This window comes from Nerophis ophidion, linkage group LG19, assembly GCF_033978795.1.
Source record: "Nerophis ophidion isolate RoL-2023_Sa linkage group LG19, RoL_Noph_v1.0, whole genome shotgun sequence".
Taxonomy (NCBI): domain Eukaryota; kingdom Metazoa; phylum Chordata; class Actinopteri; order Syngnathiformes; family Syngnathidae; genus Nerophis; species Nerophis ophidion.
In genome coordinates this window covers 27196832-27202993 of record NC_084629.1, presented here as the reverse complement: position 1 = coordinate 27202993, position 6162 = coordinate 27196832, and positions in this window count along the sequence as shown.

The following is a 6162-nucleotide window of genomic DNA, read 5'->3' as shown; positions in this document are numbered from 1 at the left end:
CTGCCGTCTCTTGCAATTAAAGGCCTCAGCTGCACTTTTTGCACAATTCAACTTTCAGCAATATGGTCGGGGGGTGCATCCAATCTTCCTCACTTTTCTATCTTTTTCTCTTCATTTTTTTTTCTCCCCCACAAATCAATGATGGCGCTGATGGAGGCTGTTAGATGAATGGAAGGATTACAAGTGCTCTCTTATACTCTTAATATTCATTCATTACCATTTGTATAATGACATCATTTTACTGCAATAGAAATTAACTGCCTACTGAAACCCACTAATACAGGGGTGTCAAACTCAAATACAGAGTGGGCCAAAATTTAAAACTGAACAAAGCCTCAGGCCGAGCTTGAACAAATTAACCTTTTAATAGGGACCCAAACAAGTTTTGCATTGAATATTGAACAAGCAAGGCTTATATAACTTTATAGTGACATGCAAAATCGAGTTTCAAATAATAATAATAATTAAAAAAATATCAATGGCATATCAAATAAAATTTAAATAAAAATTGAATGCCTCTTTTCGGGGTTGGGGTTGAGGTGGACGGGGTTTGGTGATAGCGGGGGGTGTATATTGTAGCGTCCCGGAAGAGTTAGTGCTGCAAGGCGTTCTGGGTATTTGTTCTGTTGTGTTTATGTTCTGTTACGGTGCGGATGTTCCCCCGAAATGTGTCATTCTTGTTTGGTGTGGGTTCACAGTGTGGCGCATATTTGTAACAATGTTAAAGTTGTTTATACGGCCACCCTCAGTGTGACCTGTATGGCTGTTGACAAAGTATGCTTGCATTCACTTGTGTGTGTGCATATATTATGTGACTAGGCACAGTTTGTATGGAGGAAAAGTGGACGTGGAGACAGGTTGTAGAGGACGCCAAAGGCAGTGCCTTTAAATCCCACCCCAAATATTGTTGTCCCGGATGAAATTTGGGAGGGGCACTGAACTTTGGGAGTCTCCCGGGAAAATCGGGAGGGTTGGCAAGTAAGAGTATTAGGGGTGAATGCGGTGTTGCAGCGGCGGGCCAGCTCTAATGTTAATGTGATATTGCCTCAAGGGCCAAGTGAAATTAAACGGGCCCGCGGGCCAGAGTTTGACACCCATGCACTACTACCCACCACGCAGTCTGATAGTTTATATATCAATGATAAAATATTAACATTGCACACAATTTAGTTTACTAAATTACAATTTTAAATTTCCCAGGAGTTTCGTCTTCGAAACGTCGTGTAATGATGACGTGTACACTGAAAAAAATAACTCATAAGATTTACTTGAAAAAATTATTTTAAGTATTTGCACGCAGATGATTTAAGTAAAATTTAATGCTGCAATATCAAGTAACACTCACTTGTACAATATCAAGTAAATTCTACTTACCATATAACATAACAGTTGTGAAGATATTAAGTAACAGTTACTTAATTACATCCAAGTTTTAAGTTATATTTATTCAAACAAATTAAGTAAGGTCTACTTGATTTTCATCGGCAGGAACATCGTATTACTCCAAATTTTGAGTAAGTTTTATATACCGTATTTTCGTGAATAGCCGCCGGGGCGCTAATTAATTTAATACGTCTTCTCACTCCTCCGCTTATTGATGGCATGCAATAAAAAATTGAGTGTGATAAGAAAAAAATAATAAAAAATTATTCTGCGGCTGCGGCCCGGTGGTTGGGGACCACTGCTCTACAATATGTCATCGTGCCCACTTTTACACCATACTGTCTGCGTGCCAGAAGGACGCATGCGATTCGATACTTCACATACGAGATTGCACTGCATACTTAGTCAACAGCCATACCTTTTACACTGACGGTTGTGATATAAACAACTTTAACACTCTTACTAATATGCGCCAGAGTCTGTGAACCCACACCAAACACATTTCTGGAGAACATCGACTCTGTAACACATTATAAACGCAAGATAAGAATTACCCATAATGCCACCTTGCAGTGCTCTGTGAAGTGATCCTAACGGTCGGAGCAGAGTCAGTCGGCCAGAGCCTGTTGTGCTGTGCGCATGCGTCATCGTGCATGCGTTTCAAAACACTAGATTTTCAGAGTAAAGTTTATGTAATATTTTTAGGTTTATGCATGTACAACTATTAAACATTTAAGTAGTATGAGGAAACATAAGTAAAACTTACTCTTCCCCCATAATTCATGTATTACGTTAATAAAATGTTTAATTTTACTTAAGAAACTCTAGTTCTTACTGAATGTTAAAAATATTAGGTATAAATTATGACAGTTACTCTAATAGAGTTTATAGCACCAAAAAGACACTTATTTCAGTGTACGCAAGACGTCACAGGTTTTTAGGAAGTATGAGCGCTGCACACACACACAGCTAAAAGTCGTCTGCTTTAACGGCATAATTACACAGTATTTTGGACATCTGTGTTGCTGAATCTTTTGCAATTTGTTCAATTAAAATTGGAGAAGAAACAGTAGAAAGATGGAGTTGGGAAGCTTTAGCCTCTAGCCACACAAACACACGGTGATTCCTTGTTTAAAATTCCTGGAGGTGAAACTTTACTATGGATCAGAGCGCGGTCAAGCCAACATGAATCCCAATCGAATGTCAACCAGCAGGTTTCAGTGAGAAAATTGTGGTTAAAAAGTCAGTGCTTACCGGAGAAAAGCTGAGCTTGTGCCGTCCATAGCTGCCGTCGACTCCCCTGAGACACTGCGCGTCAAGACACCCGTGAAGACACCCTTCTGACTATCAGGTACTATTTAACTCACTAAAACACTAGCAACACAATAGAAATATAAGAGATTTCCTAGAATTAACCTAGTAAATGTGTCTAAAGACACCTGAATCCGTGCCAATGCAATCGCTTTTTTTTTCTGTTAAACTTTTTTTTTTTTTTTCCTAGTCCGTCGCTATCAATATCCTCAAACACGAATCTTTCATCCTCGCTCAAATTAATGGGGAAATTGTCGTTTTCTCGGTCTGAATCGCACTTTTTGTTGGAGGCTCCCATTAAAAACAATGTGAATATGTGATGAGCCATCGTCTGACGTCATCGTCTGCGACTTCCGGTAGAGGCAGGGCATTTCTCTTAGCACCGAAAGTTGCGAACTTTATCGTGGATGTTCTCTACTAAATCCTTTCAGCAAAAATATGGCAATATCGTGAAATGATCAAGTATGACACATAGAATGGACCTGCTCTCCCCGTTTAAATAAAAAAATCACATTTCAGTAGGCCTTTAATATTCATTCATTACCATTATTATAATGACATAATTTTACTGCAATAGAAATTATGTCTTTTACAGACTCTTTCATTTCATCTAAGTGTTTCACAATTAAAATATATTTTTTTAAATGCTAAATTATGTCCTTTATTGGATTAAAAAAAAATTAAATTTAATATTGTAGCCCAACAGTAAGAATACTCCCTTCATTTTTCTAAAAAACATTTAAAAATTATAAATCAGTCCAGCCAAATAATACACAATAATATTACAATTGTAATTCCAAAAGGATTGTAATATTGCAAACAATCAGAATAGCGATCAACAAAGCAATTAAGGACACACAAACATGACACAAAACAATCCAAAAGCAGTCAAACATAAATGACTAATATCAACAACAGTATCAATATTAATAATAATTCCACTATAGCGGTGTTTACATTATCATCATGCACAGCCATTTATGAAAAATAAGATTAAAAAATTAATTGATTTATATGAATTATTCCTATCTTTGCATTGATTAGAAAAACAATGCTCACATGTTATATTAAACATTACTGTCTTCTATTTGTCTACTTATTTATTTATTGGACTATTTTTTCCCCAATTAAAATACACTTTTGTCCACCAGATGGACCCTTACACATATTTTTATTCGGCTTATTATATTTAAAAATGTTAAAACGTCTCAATTCATTATATTTACTTTAACTTCACTATATATATATATATATATATATATATATATATATATATATATATATATATATATATATATATATACATATATATATATATATATATATATATATATATATATATATATATATATATATATATATATTGCCCCAGAAAATGTAGTACAATTTAAAAAAAAAAGAAAAGTTTAGTTGATATTTATTCATACATTAAATCCGAGTCTCACCCAATAATAATCACTTTTTAATATTTATAGTGCAAATGTGCAGTGTGTTTATATTTACTTGCATGTTTAAATAAGAGCCTTATGATGATTTAAAAAAGACTGTACCCATGCTCTTGTATTTTGAATGAATGAATTATTTCATATATCCTATTTAAATGTGTGTCATATTAAAAAATAAAAGCGTCAATTGTCACGTGACGTGGTGCAGAAAAGAAAAAGGGGTGGTCGTACAGTAAATGCTTCTTCTATGAACACTTGCAATAATTAAACGAGTCTATAAAGCTGAAATCAGCACTTTTATGATCCGAGCAGCGGCCGGCACACGAGCACAAAAAAGGCCGGGAGAGGCGCTCAATCCCCGGGGGGAGGGCGCGCTGCCGCTGCCGCTGCCCCCCACTCATGCATGCATGCATGGCGGCTGGCGACGTCCCTCTAATGACGCACTTTTAGATGTCGATGCGCGTGCACGACCAACCTGCGTGCGTGCACTCGCCCGGCATCACCGACGCGCGCTGCTGCTAATCGACGTAAAATCCCCTTAAAGGCGCGCTGCGGCTTCGTCGCGAAAAAGGATTTCCAGGGAAAAATGCAAAGAAGTTGACAAAATGTCCTCCCGGTTTACTTACACTTGCAGGCTGGAATTGTTGTTTGAACATCTTTAATGCTCCTCAGCAGTTTAAAAGCCGCATTTTAAAAGCCACAGCGGCGCCGCACATGCGCATCGAGCCTTTAACCATCTTAAAGGAGCCCCAAACATATTAAAAAGATGAACACATTCCATCTTTTATTATTCATTAATTTTATTTCTATACATCAGTAAAATGATGCATTTTGAAGAGAAACTTCCTCATTCAACAGCATAGGAAAGTGTCTCTAAACTTCTGATTAGGGATGCTAATTTTCTCATGAATACTCATGACCTCAACTATGCTGCGTGTGTTTGATTAATTAATGCGTGGTTTAATTTGTGGTTATCAGTATGAATGTTGCTTATGTCGCCCCTGTCCTCAAAAAAACATTCACATCCAAATTGAAATTTTTATTTATTTTTAAAATCTATTTTTTTTTTCTTTTTACAAATCAATTTCTAAAATGACGTTTTTTTTTAGGCCATACATATAGATATATTCCTTTCTCAGCATCCCAGAGAAGCTTGTAAGCTGTAACCTATTCTGAAAATGTTATTATGATTTTGATACCATAATGCAGTGGTTCTCAAATGGGGGTGCACGTACCCCTGGGGGTACTTGAAGGTATGCCAAGGGGTACGTGAGATTTTTTTAAATATTCTAAAAAATAACAACAATTCAAAAATCCTTTATAAATATATTTATTGAATAATACTTCAACAAAATCTAAATGTAGGTTCATAAACTGTGAAAAAAAAATGAATAAATGCAGTATTCAGTGTTGAAAGCTAGATTTTTTGTGGACATTTTCCATAAATATTGATGTTAAATATTTATTTTTTTGTGAAGAAATGTTTAGGATTAAGTTCATGAATCCAGATGGATCTCTATTACAATCCCCAAAGTGGGCACTTTAAGTTGATGATTACTTCTATGTGTAGAAATCGTTATTTATAATTGAATCACTTGTTTATTTTTTCAACAAGTTTTTAGTTATTTTTGTATCTTTTTTTCCAAATAGTTCAAGAAAGACCACTACAAATGAGCAATATTTTGCTTTTTTATACAATTTAATACATCAGAAACTGATGACATAGTGCTGTATTTTACTTCTTTATCTCTTTTTTTCAACCAAAAATGCTTTGTTCTGATCAGGGGGTACTTGAATTAAAAAAATGTTCACAGGGGTACATAATTGAAAAAAGGTTGAGAACCACTGTTGTAATGTATTGCAAGAATCGAGACGTGTATTGAATCAAGAATCGATCTGAATCGAATCGTCAGCCCAGAATCGGAATTGCATGGTGAGTTGTTGTAAGATTCCCATCTCTTGTATGCTTCCACCATCCATCTATTTTCTACCGCTTGTCCCTCTCGGGTTTGTGGGGCTGCAG